Here is a 13626-nt window from a genome sequence, read left to right as displayed (position 1 = left end):
TTGGTCTGCAATTCTCTGATAAGTGCTCAAATAGCGTCGGAGGGACCCGAAGGGTGGACACCCCACGCATACTCTCAGCTTACTCCCAGCTTACTCTCATTGGCTGGGCCGAATTCCTTGTTTTGCACCATGATCGGGGATGCAGACCGTCAAACTGCATCATTACACTTTACAGCTGACACTAGAAGTCTATCTCTTCTTTCTTTGGCTTGGCTTCGCGGACGAAGATTTATGGAGGGGGTAAAAAGTCCACGTCAGCTGCAGGCTCGTTTGTGGCTGACCAGTCCGATGCGGGACAGGCAGACACGATTGCAGCGGTTGCAAGGGAAAATTGGTTGGTTGGGGTTGGGTGTTGGGTTTTTCCTCCTTTGCCTTTTGTCAGTGAGGTGGGCTCTGCGGTCTTCTTCAAAGGAGGTTGCTGCCCGCCAAACTGTGAGGCGCCAAGATGCACGGTTTGAGGCGTTATCAGCCCACTGGCGGTGGTCAATGTGGCAGGCACCAAGAGATTTCTTTAGGCAGTCCTTGTACCTTTTCTTTGGTGCACCTCTGTCACGGTGGCCAGTGGAGAGCTCGCCATATAATACGATCTTGGGAAGGCGATGGTCCTCCATTCTGGAGACGTGACCCATCCAGCGCAGCTGGATCTTCAGCAGCGTGGACTCGATGCTGTCGACCTCTGCCATCTCGAGTACCTCGACGTTAGGGGTGTGAGCGCTCCAATGGATGTTGAGGATGGAGCGGAGACAACGCTGGTGGAAGTGTTCTAGGAGCCGTAGGTGGTGCCGGTAGAGGACCCATGATTCGGAGCCGAACAGGAGTGTGGGTATGACAACGGCTCTGTATACGCTTATCTTTGTGAGGTTTTTCAGTTGGTTGTTTTTCCAGACTCTTTTGTGTAGTCTTCCAAAGGCGCTATTTGCCTTGGCGAGTCTGTTGTCTATCTCATTGTCGATCCTTGCATCTGATGAAATGGTGCAGCCGAGATAGGTAAACTGGTTGACCGTTTTGAGTTTTGTGTGCCCGATGGAGATGTGGGGGGGCTGGTAGTCATGGTGGGGAGCTGGCTGATGGAGGACCTCAGTTTTCTTCAGGCTGACTTCCAGGCCAAACATTTTGGCAGTTTCCGCAAAGCAGGACGTCAAGCGCTGAAGAGCTGGCTCTGAATGGGCAACTAAAGCGGCATCATCTGCAAAGAGTAGTTCACGGACAAGTTTCTCTTGTGTCTTGGTGTGAGCTTGCAGGCGCCTCAGATTGAAGAGACTGCCATCCGTGCGGTACCGGATGTAAACAGCGTCTTCATTGTTGGGGTCTTTCATGGCTTGGTTCAGCATCATGCTGAAGAAGATTGAAAAGAGGGTTGGTGCGAGAACACAGCCTTGCTTCACGCCATTGTTAATGGAGAAGGGTTCAGAGAGCTCATTGCTGTATCTGACCCGACCTTGTTGGTTTTCGTGCAGTTGGATAATCATGTTGAGGAACTTTGGGGCACATCCGATGCGCTCTAGTATTTGCCAAAGCCCTTTCCTGCTCACGGTGTCGAAGGCTTTGGTGAGGTCAACAAAGGTGATGTAGAGTCCTTTGTTTTGTTCTCTACACTTTTCTTGGAGCTGTCTGAGGGCAAAGACCATGTCAGTGGTTCCTCTGTTAGCGCGAAAGCCGCACTGTGATTCTGGGAGAATATTCTCAGCGACACTAGGTATTATTCTATTTAGTAGAATCCTAGCGAAGATTTTGCCTGCAATGGAGAGCAACGTGATTCCCCTGTAGTTTGAGCAGTCTGATTTCTCGCCTTTGTTTTTGTACAGGGTGATGATGCCTCAGGATCTTCGTGATGCCAGAAGTCTATCTAACCCCAGGATAATCGGCGGACAGAGTTTGGGCATTACCATGATTTTAAAATCCCTGTACTCCCTGCCCCTTAAGTCTACCCAACAGTACCCATATGCTCTGCAGACTGGGCTTTAGATGCTAGGGATATTCGGCACTTTTCGGGAGACATCTTCAATGCACAGTGCTTTATTAAGTCCAGGTGGATAAAATTTTGGTGCTCTCTGTGTCAAACAAACAACCCGTGACGCCACTGTTTACCTCAATGTTCATCATCGATCGCGCCAGCTGGTGAGACCTGTTCTGATCCAGCGTCACAGAGGCCAGGGTTAGGTCCGCTTCAGAGTCACCATTGTACCATTCCTGTCAGTAATATGTTGGACTCAGCGCCTCAGAAGATGCCGCCCCCAGTACTCTCACATGGCTGGGACCAGAGGTGAAGTTAGTGATCGCTGATCCAAAGCCAGAAGTGATGATAGTGATCATCATGGTGACCCATCCCTTGGATGGCACGTGCTGGTAGTGGGCTGTCCCTGGCACACCTTCGCAGCGTGCTTTCTTTTTGCAATTTGAGCACACTGCGTTCTTGGCCAGGCAGGACTTCCATGGGTGCTTGGCCAGCCCGTAGAACCCGCACTTCCTGGCCCCAGCCGCCGCTGCCATATCCCAACATGGCGGCACCCTCGTTCCCCATGAGGTCAGCGGTGTAAGCCTCACAGCTTTGCACTGCAGTCTCCATCACCTCCCCCAAGTCCAGTACTTCTTTCAACGTGCAGTTACCTTTTTCCAGAAGTCTTTGACGAACCTGGGTCAATAGCATGTTTGTCAGCAGTTGGCATACTTGAAGGCACTCACCGCGGTATACCCACAGGCTCTAACCAGCTCTCTCATTGCCCGTGCGAACTCTGAGAAGGGGTCCCCAGGGGCTTGATGCCGGGTCATTCATTTGTACCTCATGAACATTAGGTTTGTCGGGGTCCCGTACTGCTTCTTCAGCAGGGCCATCACTTTGTTGTACGTTCGGCAGTCTCTAATTATTCGAAACACCCGATCGCCTATGGTGCAAACAGGAGATCATACTTATCTTCAGCATCCCTTAGGTTGTGGCAGTGCATGAACGTCTGCATCCCACACAGCCACATCTCAAAGGTAACGTCTGCGTTGGGTTCCATCGTGAGTGTAGTCGACTGGCAAACTTCTCCCATTACCCGCTGCAGAGTTGATGCAGACCCCAGGGATGAGACCACTACTGCACCACGTGGCTGGGTCGACTCCACTGTCTGTGGGCTGGGTGACTGGGCATCTTCCCGATCGCTGCTGCTTGTCCTGTGTGCTGAGCTTCCATGGCTTTTGTTTTGGTAATTAAATTGTGGTGCACACAATAATCATGTCGACAGGATGAAGTGATTAAACAGCTTTAATTACCAAAAACCTGACCATTACTGATACCTGACTTGGCCAGGTTCCAGATACAGGAGCAAGAGGGGGCAAGTCCGGACACGCCAGCCTTTATTGGGGAATCAGGGGAGGGGTCAGGGAAGGTCAGGGAAGTTCAGACTGGCCAGTCCATACATCAATGCAAATGCCTTTCACCACACTGGTGAGGTAATGTACCAGATTCACGTAGGGTCCTGAATAATATAATTCATTTATTTGTTCATGGATGTGGACATCACTTACAGTACTGGGATTTGTTGTTCATTGCTATTGGTCACTATTTATTCCCAAACTGAAGAGACAGGTAGGAATCGAACAGATTGCTGAGTCTGAAGTTGAATACAAGTTAAATTGAATGAGGTCAGTAGATTTCCTTCACTAAATTACACTAATGAAACAGATGGAGTTTTACAACAGTACAGTACTTTTCTCATTCCATGATGAGACGAGCTTTAATTACTTGAATTTAAATTCCTCGGATTCCATGAGGGAACTTGAACTTGTGTCTGGATCATTGGTCCAGAAATCTGGCTGCTCGTCCCCATAACAACTACTAAGCTATCAAGCCATTTGACCTACATTTATCTCTGCTTTCGCCTGATGCTGGTTGGAAGGAGTTCAACAAATTGGCATTCTCTGCACTGTGTTGCAGTCTGTGGACTAGTGGCTGGCCATTCTTCATGTGAGTGTCAGTGAGCAGATTGAAAATGCAGAGCATCACACCTGGATCCAATCCAGTCTGCGTTTGTCCAGTTTCATACACTGCCAACCTGAATTAAACGTGTCTGAAATTTGCTGCACCCACATTGTCTTTCAGAGAAAGAGAATGAACCACTTTGCATAATAATGATCTGTGCCTCCAGAGGCACATTAGGGCACATTGTTTATAATACAGAGCTATCTTCAAAGGCAAGTCTGTAATATAAATGGAGTATCAGAGTGCTCTAAGACAGGTTTAGTGAATGTTAGTTTAGAGTACAAAAGGAGCCTCACATTTGGCAATAATTAACAGTAAACAAGAACATTTTGGCATGTTTTTGCTGTGGCTGATTTCTATTAAAATCAGCTGTATTTTATCAAAGTAAAAACAGATATTTGCAGAGCTGGAATGTTTATCAGCTGCAACATCCAGTGACCTGCATGTATTACTGTTGAACTGAAATTAACTTCAAAGACATGAAATGGAACAGAGTTTGAGCACTATATTAGTATTAAAGAGTGAACTGAGAGAGCTGTTCGGAAGGAAGTTGATGGTGGCTTTCACATGCCTATGTTAGTTTTTTACATATGCCCAATCAGCAGTGTTCCATACCAAGTTACAGTTAAAGAAAAAGCTTTTGTGGTGGTTGCTTGTTATGTGGAAAATGTCTTTTTGTTGCTGATGTTCAGCTTTAATGTTTTGACCGGTGCTGTTATGCAAGAATGAAGCAGATTTGTGAAGTGTGGCAACATATTCAATGTAAATCATACAATACCCATCAAATTACTTCAATGCAGGTAGCATACATTAGTAAGTAAGATCATGAAATTCTGACCACTTGATTAATTTAGTCCCTGAAGCATTACTTCCTGCGTAAGCCATAACTTAAAACAAAGTGGTAATGTGTGACCTTTAGGATTATGATCATATATTTTTGGTGTATAAGTCGACCTTCAGATAAATTGGGTCCCCATTTTCAACCTCATTTTCATGGTTTTATCATATATCAGGCATATAAGTGGGCACCCCCCCCCCCCCCCCAAAAAAAATCACGTTGACAGCTGTTGGGCCTTGCTGGAAGATGGTTGTTATCATGGAGCCTCCAGCAAAACGCCGAAAGAATGATGCGAGTTTTAAGTTAAAGGTAATAGGTGGCTAAGAAATCCAGCAACTGTGATGCTGCAAGGACATTTGAGATATGTGAGAGGTTGGTAAGAGATTGGAGAAAGAATGAAGATGCTTTAAGAAAAATACCAAAAAAGAATGTTCGATGAGAAGAGGACCCCCTTCATTGGCCAGAGTTGGAAAATCATGTTACAGAATGGGTATGTGAACAGAGGCAAGATTGCTACATAGTCATGAGAAATAAAATCAGAGCAGAAGCACTGAAGTGAGCAAAGTCACACCAGAACACAGTAAAGATTTTAAAGGTACACAGGCGGGTGCAACCGTTTCAAGAACAGTAAAAAAACAAAAATTGCTCAGAAACTACCAAAAGATCTTGATCATAAAGTTATCAGTTTTCGCCAATTTATTATATATACATTACCGGCAGAAACACCAGATTGCACTGTCAAATATCGGAAATGTGGACGAAACCCCCACGAATTTTGACATGATAGGCAATAAGAATGGAAAGGTGTTAAAAATGCAAACCAGAAGGGCAGCCAATCAATGAAAGGACTAGGTTTACCATCATGTTATTGTGCATGGCCGACGGGATGAAGTTAAAACCCATGGTCATCTTCAAATGCAAACTTAAACCTAAAATGAAATTCCCAGCAGGTATTTTTGTACATTTTCATGAAAAGAGATGGATGGATGAAAGTGGTGTAAAACTATGGATAGACAACGTGTGGAACAGGCAGTCAGGCAGTTTACGCAAAGAACAGAGTTTGTTGGACTGGGATATGTTTTGCAGCCATTTAACTGAGAACACTAAAAATAGATTAGCACTAAATAATACTTTCATTGCTGTTATTCCAAGTGGTTTGACTTCTATATTGCAACTACCAGATGTCTGCTTGAACAAGCCATTTAAAGACCATGTACGTGAAGAATGGAGTTCTTGGATGACGAGTGCAGAAAATTCCTTTACAAAAGGCGGGGCAATGTCTGCTGCATCAAATGATGTGCTGTGTGATTTTGTGATCAAAACCTGGGATAAAGTGAAAATAGAGACTGTAATAAAATCTTTCAAAAAGTGCGGTATCTCTAGTGTAATGGATGGTACAGAGGATGATTTATTGTGGGACACTGACAATGAAGCAGAAGCTGACTCACCAGATTCAAACTGAGACCAGGATGATGACGGTGTAGAGTGAGACTTCAAATGTGCTTGCCAAGTTCTTTGCCTCAGACGATGATAGTGATTTTGTAGGATTTTAAATGTGTTATTTTTCAATAAAAATGTCTAATATACTAGTAACTTGAAAATTTGTTGTCGGTTGGGTTCTTTTTTGGTGTTTCAAGGGTCATCTTATCTGCCAAATATACATTAAGCAGGTTTTTTTTCCTGTTAAATTTAAGATCTCATTTTTGTATCTGGCTTATACGTTGACCCCTGATTTTTGAATACTTTTGAGGGTTTTGAGACTCAACTTGTAGGCTGAAATATACAGTAATTCATTCTATTTCACTGGGATGTTCTATTGCATTCTCCGAACAGACCAGAGATGTTGCACGCAACTTGAGCTGTTTTGTTTCTCATGTATATTCATTTTTAACACCAAATGTCAAAATTAGCCACCCATGAACCTACATAATTTAAACAATTTGAGCATGATTATTTATTTCTGAGATTTGGTTTAAAAATTTCCTTGATGATTTGATACTAAGACTGTAACTGGCTCATTTTAAGAATTTTTAATCTCTGTGTCATTCCAGCACCTATTAGAAACCTGCTATTTAATGGCAGAAAATTATTTAAACATTTAATATATATGCATACACATATGTGTGTGTGTGTGTGTGTGTGTGTGTGTACAAATAAGTTGTATTGAAAAGTTATATTTCAATTCCTTTCCATACAAAGAAGCAACTTGCTTTCTTGAATACCTGAGTGTCATTGGCAGAAATAAGCACTAATAGTCAATAAATCCTTGGAGCTAGAAGAAGGGGCAGCTCTGAGGATCATATGTTTTAAGACTAACACAAGGGAATAAGAAGTGATGGTTCTGCACTGAATCTCTGATATCACAATGTAATGATGTTCCATTAATTGCAGAGGGGAAATTGTGGTCAGTTTACACTGCTTTCGCAAAATGTGTTTAAATCTAATACTTCTTTGCAGTCATTCTTTTTCATCAAATTAATCTAAAGTGGTCAAACTATGTAGCCATATTGCTTTTAGTATGAAACAAAATACTTTCCTGATTGCCAAATATTAGACTAAATACTTTAGTCTCTTGACATAAACCAGTTACATTGTTCTATTTAGACGGTGACCTTGGCAAGATAATGATGAGTTGAGGGAAGGGGTGGAATGGAATTCGATGGCATCTATTTGCATTTCTTGTAGCAATTCTGCTAAGTTGTGATGCCCTTTCACTATTGAATGATGAAACAACAGGATAAAAATGAGAGACTATCGATGGATTTTTCAGAGTTCAGGACTTGCATTTCTCCATTCTTGTTGTGATTTTGCCCAAGCTGGCAATGACTGACATCTGCCAGAGGCCATTTGCTTCCTGATGTGAAGGAAAGGGAATCGATAAGTGAATAATTTCAAGCTACGTGTATTTGCATTCATTTCTCAAGATTGGAATTAACGTGATGAAGGAATGAGTCAGATTTATAACCTTTTGATTAGAAAACATCAAGCAAGGTTTATTATCTTTAAACATTGGGCAGTGGTAGGAAACAGAAAACATGGCTCAAACAGAATCATTTCCTGGAAGTACAGATAAGATAAATCAATGAAAATGGAATAAAAGTACTGCAGATGCTGAAAACCCAGAAATAAAATCTGAAATGTTCAGCAGCTTTCTTTTTAATATTCGTTCACAGAATGTGGGCTGGCATTTATTATCCATTCCTAATTGGTTAAACTGAGTGGCTTCCGAGATCATTTCATGATGCAATTAAAAATCAATCACATTGCTGTTGGTCTACTGAGCAAGGGCAGTGAATTTCCTTCCCTGAAGGACATTAGTGAGGCAGATGGTTTTTACATCAATGTAATGGTTTCATGTTTGCTGTTCCTGATGCTTGCTCCAGATTTATTTAATTAACTGATTTTCAATTCTCCTGCTGCTCTGGTAGGATTTGAACTTGCCTTTGGATCATTACCCCAGGGCTCTGGATTAGTGTTGCAGTAATTATGTTACCCTGTCACTGTACCCACTTCTGGGGAGAAGGAAACAAGAGTTAACATTTAAGATCAATGACCTTTCATGAGATTGAGTGAAAAGCCATTGACCTAAACTGTTAACATTGTTCTGTCTCCTTGGATGCATCCTGACTTACTGATTTTTTTTTCTCTATTTTCTGCTTTTCATAAAGTAAAGTTAGAATCTAGTTTATGATTAAAAAAAAACTATTGTAATAGTGTTGGAAAATAGAAAATGATTTTAAGGTATTTTGCTGTATTCAAATATAGAGAAAAGCAAACTGGATTACGGTAATTTAAAAATCAATTCAATCCCTCCTGAGCTGAGGGGCTTGCTGTTCACTTTTGACAAAGTGCAATAAAAATCCTTTTTTACTCTAGGTCAGTATGATTTTATGATTTTGTTTTGCCTTTTATGTGGCCTGAAATTTCCAACATGAATCATTTATCTCTGATAATATTGGTTGAGGGAAATGTGGTGTTCAGAAGAGAGCTCCTTGGACCCCTTCAAAACAAAATGACATGAAAGCTTTCTGCTAACAAGGCAGGCAAGCACTCAGCTTAACATTAGATAACAGTCACTGCAAATGTTCCCTCAGTTTTGCATTGCTGTGACTTCTAGATTTTGAGTTCATGTTCTGGAGTTCACATCTTACCAGCACTGAGGGTGCCTATCAGAGAGTCAACGTCATGCAAGGAAGCCTATCAGAAAGTCAAGCTCACACAGAGAAAGCCTAATTGAAAAAAAAGAGTGACTCAAGAGTACTTTTAACTGAGACTTGGAGTAGGAACCAATATCTCTGTCAGCCAATAATCCAGAAGACCAAAAGATAAACAAAATAAAAGAAGACAATTATAAGTTCCAACATTTCGTGCCTTGGAGTAAAATAATGTGGTTTTATGCCCATGAGCTTTGCAATAACTCAAAAAAGTAGTTATTTGGTAATGACTTGAAACATGTGGTTTTGTTGCTATTGGATATTAATTAATTGATGCATATCAGAGCAGCTGACATCAGGTACAAAAAAATTACGAGGTAGTCCAATAATCAGCATGTTAAGTATTTTAAGGACGTTAGCAATGAGACAAAGTTGCTTTGGCATTTTGCTGTGTTCTTTTACTATGATCTTTTGCTGTGTTTTGGTGGAAATTTTTTGGAATGGTCAGAAATGACTCTGGCATATAGATATGCCAAATTGTAGTATCAAGTTTCCTGAATGGCTTTGTTGGGGGGAGGGGGCGCGAAGAGACTCTCCATCTGTCCCAAGTCTATGAATGCCTATATTCCAGCCTCATAATTTTGCCAATTGATGCAGTGAGTGGGAAGAGAACAAAAAAAGAGACCAGCTTGAGATTGTGGCCTGGACTAGTAAAAACTGTATGTTCATTTTTGATGAATTTCTGTAACTGCTGTGTTCTCTTCTTCATGCATTCTTGTTAATGCATGAAGAACACATGGACAGTAAGGGTTGTGAGGTTATTCACTGAGGGGTGTATCAGTTAAGTCTGATCTAAGCCTGAAGCTTGTTTTTTTTAAAAATGGGTGAATGTCTGATTGTCTTTGTGAATTACTGATGGCAGTGCATCTAAATTTACCTCAGTGCTGTGAACATGTATGCTCACCTTTTCTTTAACTTGCACCTGCAGACAAATTGAGGGAAAACTCAACTATGAAATGTTAATTTTTGGCAGACGCATGCTTTTGAATTATAGTTGTCTTTTTTTTTCTTGGTTAACATGGCATTTTATACTCCTTGCTAATGCAGTTGTACGGCCTGCCATGAGATTAGTCGGAGCAGCCTTTGACAGTCAAATTGACTTCTCAGTAATTTTTGGAATCTAATTTTGATCTGGATCATGCATCTCTTGAATCACCTTTGCAAGAATCATGGCTAAAGTACATATAGTTTTTTTTATTCTGCCAACTTTTTCTTGAAAATATGAACTCACTAAAGAGTCATGCACAATGCTTTCTGGTATCAGGAATCCATTTATTGTTGTAAAACATCTCAACCAAGGCTGATCCTGCCATTGTAAAACAATGATAGATGTGGTGTTCAAACGGATGATGTTGAACAGTAACCAGAATGGCAATCCCAGCTAGTTTTCATCTCCCTAAGTTCAAGATGCTAGAGCCAAAAAATAGCAAACCTGTGGTTTATCTGGCTACATTTTCAAACTCAGCAAAAAACAAGTCTTAAATGCATTCTTTTGGTGGTATAGCTTCAATGTATATACTCACAAAGTTATATCGACGGCTGAGCTCACATCCATATGACTGATTAATCCCTGTGCAAAGCTATAAAGTTATGATTCAGTGAGGAATGGTCATTCCCTTTACTTTGGTAATTGAAGATACCTCAATGTATCTGCTGACATTTTTTTGAAAAGTCGTTGGCTGTAAAAATAGCATGTTATAATATGCCACTGACTGCCATTTTATCTTCACAGGACTCCTGTTTGCTTTAGCTTTGGAACTCTTGGGAATGCAATTACTCTGGTTACATGGTAAGTTCATCTATTCTTCATTTCTTTATAAAACAAATCAACAAATATTGAACTAAGTTTTCAGCTGGGGATGAAACTGAAATTATGGTTTTGTTGAGAGAAACTGAAAATATTTATTTTCCTTAATCCGAGTTCTCAGTGGGCACCTTCCTTTAATTTGTCCTTAATTGTTGTGAGCTGCTGTAATTGTTCCTCCGGTTGGAAGATGTTGTGGTCTGAACATTTTGCAGACAATTTTTGCATTCATCAGAGGAAGAGGGAACACTGGTAGAAGCAAGTTAACTATAGTTGGCCAGGATTTGTTAGTTTATTGACTTCATTGCCAGTTTTTCAAATCTGTTGAGGGTGAAATAGAAATAGGTCAAAGATGTCACCTTGCAGGTCACCAGTAACTTCAGTGATGAAAATGCAGCATTCGCTGCCTTGTGGAGTGGTTGAAATAAATAAGATTGATGGCACATTGAAGGTAAATGCTCAGCTGAGGGAAGCTGAAGCAAATAGATTAACAGAAGTAGGCCTGAGCTGCTGGAGAAATTCAGTACTTCATGCAGCATACATGGGGAGAAATAGCCAATCAGCGTTTTGGATCAGGACCTACTAAAGTAGAAAGGAAGTGGTATTATGTAAAGGGGAAAGAAGCTGGGAAGGGGTGAAGAGGTGATCGAGCTTTGGACAGTTGGCAGAGGTGAAGAGACAGGTAATGGGAGTAACTTCTAGGAATTGGTAGGGGGTGAGGAATGGAATATTAGAGAGAAAAGTAAGTACATGAGTAGGTAAAGAAGAGATGGAAACAGTGGAACCAGAGGGAGGTGATGGTTAGCTAAAATTTGAAAAAATCAATGTTCATGCCATTAGGTTTAAGGCTGTCGAGGAGGAACAATGTTTTTCTGAGGAAAAATTATTGCAGTGTTCAGAGTTTGTTCGGGAATATAAACATCAATATAGACCAGTTGGATCAAATAGCCTGACTTGAATCTGCAAGCTTTGTTGTAAGGCACTTAAAATAGACCAGACAAAGCAGTTTTGTGACAAATGAAGGGAACAGTGGTTGGGGGACTGCTGCTAAGAGGTTGGTGTCACACAATTTTCCTGTGTGGAACTGAGCTTTTGCTGCTTGGTTTTGCATCATTTCTGTAATGCATTTGCTGACAAAGGTTACCAAAAACTGAAAGTGTGTTAACCAAGTCATTAATCAGAGGGAAAAAAAACTACTTTCCACCCATTAGAGCTGCATAATGGGTGGTTGAAGTTGATAATATTAACAAACTTACAGATGAAGCATATAGAGGCAGGATGATAAAGGGTTTTCATCAATGTAAGGTGATAGAAAGGTGGTGGGGGGAGGGGGAATGATATTAAGTATAAACATTAGCATATACTGTTGCTGGATGCCCTACTTCAGGAAAGATGGGATAAGTAGAAGGGATTTGCATGAAATGATACAAGGGATGGGAAACTTCTGTTGAGAAGAGATTAAAAGCAGTAAAACTATTTATTAATCAGTGAAATAATAAGAAATAGAGGAATTTTGTTTCAAAAGTACTTTCTCTGTTTGAGTAGATCGCAGTAATAGGAATCTAACTTTTAAAATTTACACCGGGTGGAGAGATGCAATGATAAGAATTTTTGTGCTGTTGTTTGTTTTGATGTACAAGAAACTTGCAGTAAAATAGTTTCCAAAAAGTATGTGAATAAGTGAAAACAAAAGATGAAAAATGTCTAGAAAAGACAAGAGAATCACACTAAATGCATAATTCTTTCAGAGCATTGATCAGGTTTAATTGGGCAAGTCACTTCATTCTGGGCTTTGAAACAGCAGTGTTTCCGCACAGCTTGAAGAGTTTGTAAAGTGGACTATGCAAATGCACCACAGCCGAGAGAGTAAGGTTAACTGCTTTGATTGAATGGAGTGAAACACTGACTGGTAGGTCAGCAAAACAAATATCGTTCTTCAAGTTCATGTGGAACGAGGTGCCCTCTTATGATCAAAAAAATTTGCTCATTTGATGTTGTGATCCTTAGCAACTCTTCTTATTAACAGCAGCTTTCATATCTAGTTCTTGCTGCTAATTTTAAGCTGTGATGCTGTAATTAAATGGAAATGTTTCCTCTGACTTAAAAAAAATTTGAGTGGCTGCCGTCAACTCCTTCTGGAGTGGCATGTGATGAAATGTCCACCTCCAACAGTTCAGATCAGCAAATTTATTTTATTATTTTAAAACAAAAGAGGCCTTTGGGAGCTGTCCCTGATGTAATAGTATTTCCAAATAAATAATGTTGTCAGAAATTAAATTATGCAGAATGTATGTCTAAGATCAAAGCTAAAGAGCATTTCAGATTTTTGGATCATGATATACTGTAAATTTGCTTCCTCTCCTAGCAAAGAAACCAATATCAAAGAAAATATTGCATGATAGTTTCTTGCTTTTTTATTTTAAAAATGATGTGAGGCCCCAGTTGATATTTGCCAAAATTTGCATTAAACATCTCAAATAAACAACAATGGAAATTGTTGCTGAATTAGCCTCCAGAAAGCTTCTGAAGTGGAAGTTACCACCTATTAACCTGATTAGCCCTGACCACAGAGATAACAGGGAAACATGATGTGAATGCCATTTTCTGTTGGTTTTGTAAAATGGATGATCATTCTGAGTTTCTGATGTACTGTGCCGCGTGCTTTTGTGGTCGTCAGGCTGGAGAGAGAGCAATTATTGTTCTCTTAATGTTCTGATTATTTCTGGGGTGTTGTCACAGGGAGGCCTGGCCGCTATTCTCTATGAAACCAGACACAGTTAGTTGGCTGTTCTACAGTAGAAAGCATGGC

At 40.8% G+C, this 13626-nt stretch overlaps 1 protein-coding gene across 4 annotated transcripts in view; it reads left to right on the top strand.

Annotated features, from left to right (window-relative positions):
- The window catches only part of raraa (retinoic acid receptor, alpha a), a 657787-nt gene that overhangs the window by 275481 nt on the left and 368680 nt on the right, over positions 1-13626 (top strand). For all 4 annotated transcript variants that reach the window (XM_069906794.1, XM_069906796.1, XM_069906797.1 and 1 more), the window contains one exon: positions 10746-10802. The gene's annotated coding sequence lies outside the window, so the exon portion shown is untranslated. The remainder of the gene's footprint in view (positions 1-10745; positions 10803-13626) is intronic.

The sequence above is a fragment of the Narcine bancroftii genome, chromosome 12 (genome assembly GCF_036971445.1).
Source record: "Narcine bancroftii isolate sNarBan1 chromosome 12, sNarBan1.hap1, whole genome shotgun sequence".
In the NCBI taxonomy this organism is placed as follows: domain Eukaryota; kingdom Metazoa; phylum Chordata; class Chondrichthyes; order Torpediniformes; family Narcinidae; genus Narcine; species Narcine bancroftii.
The sequence above is the reverse complement of the archived record's forward strand: the minus strand, read 5'-3'. Positions and strand labels throughout refer to the sequence as shown.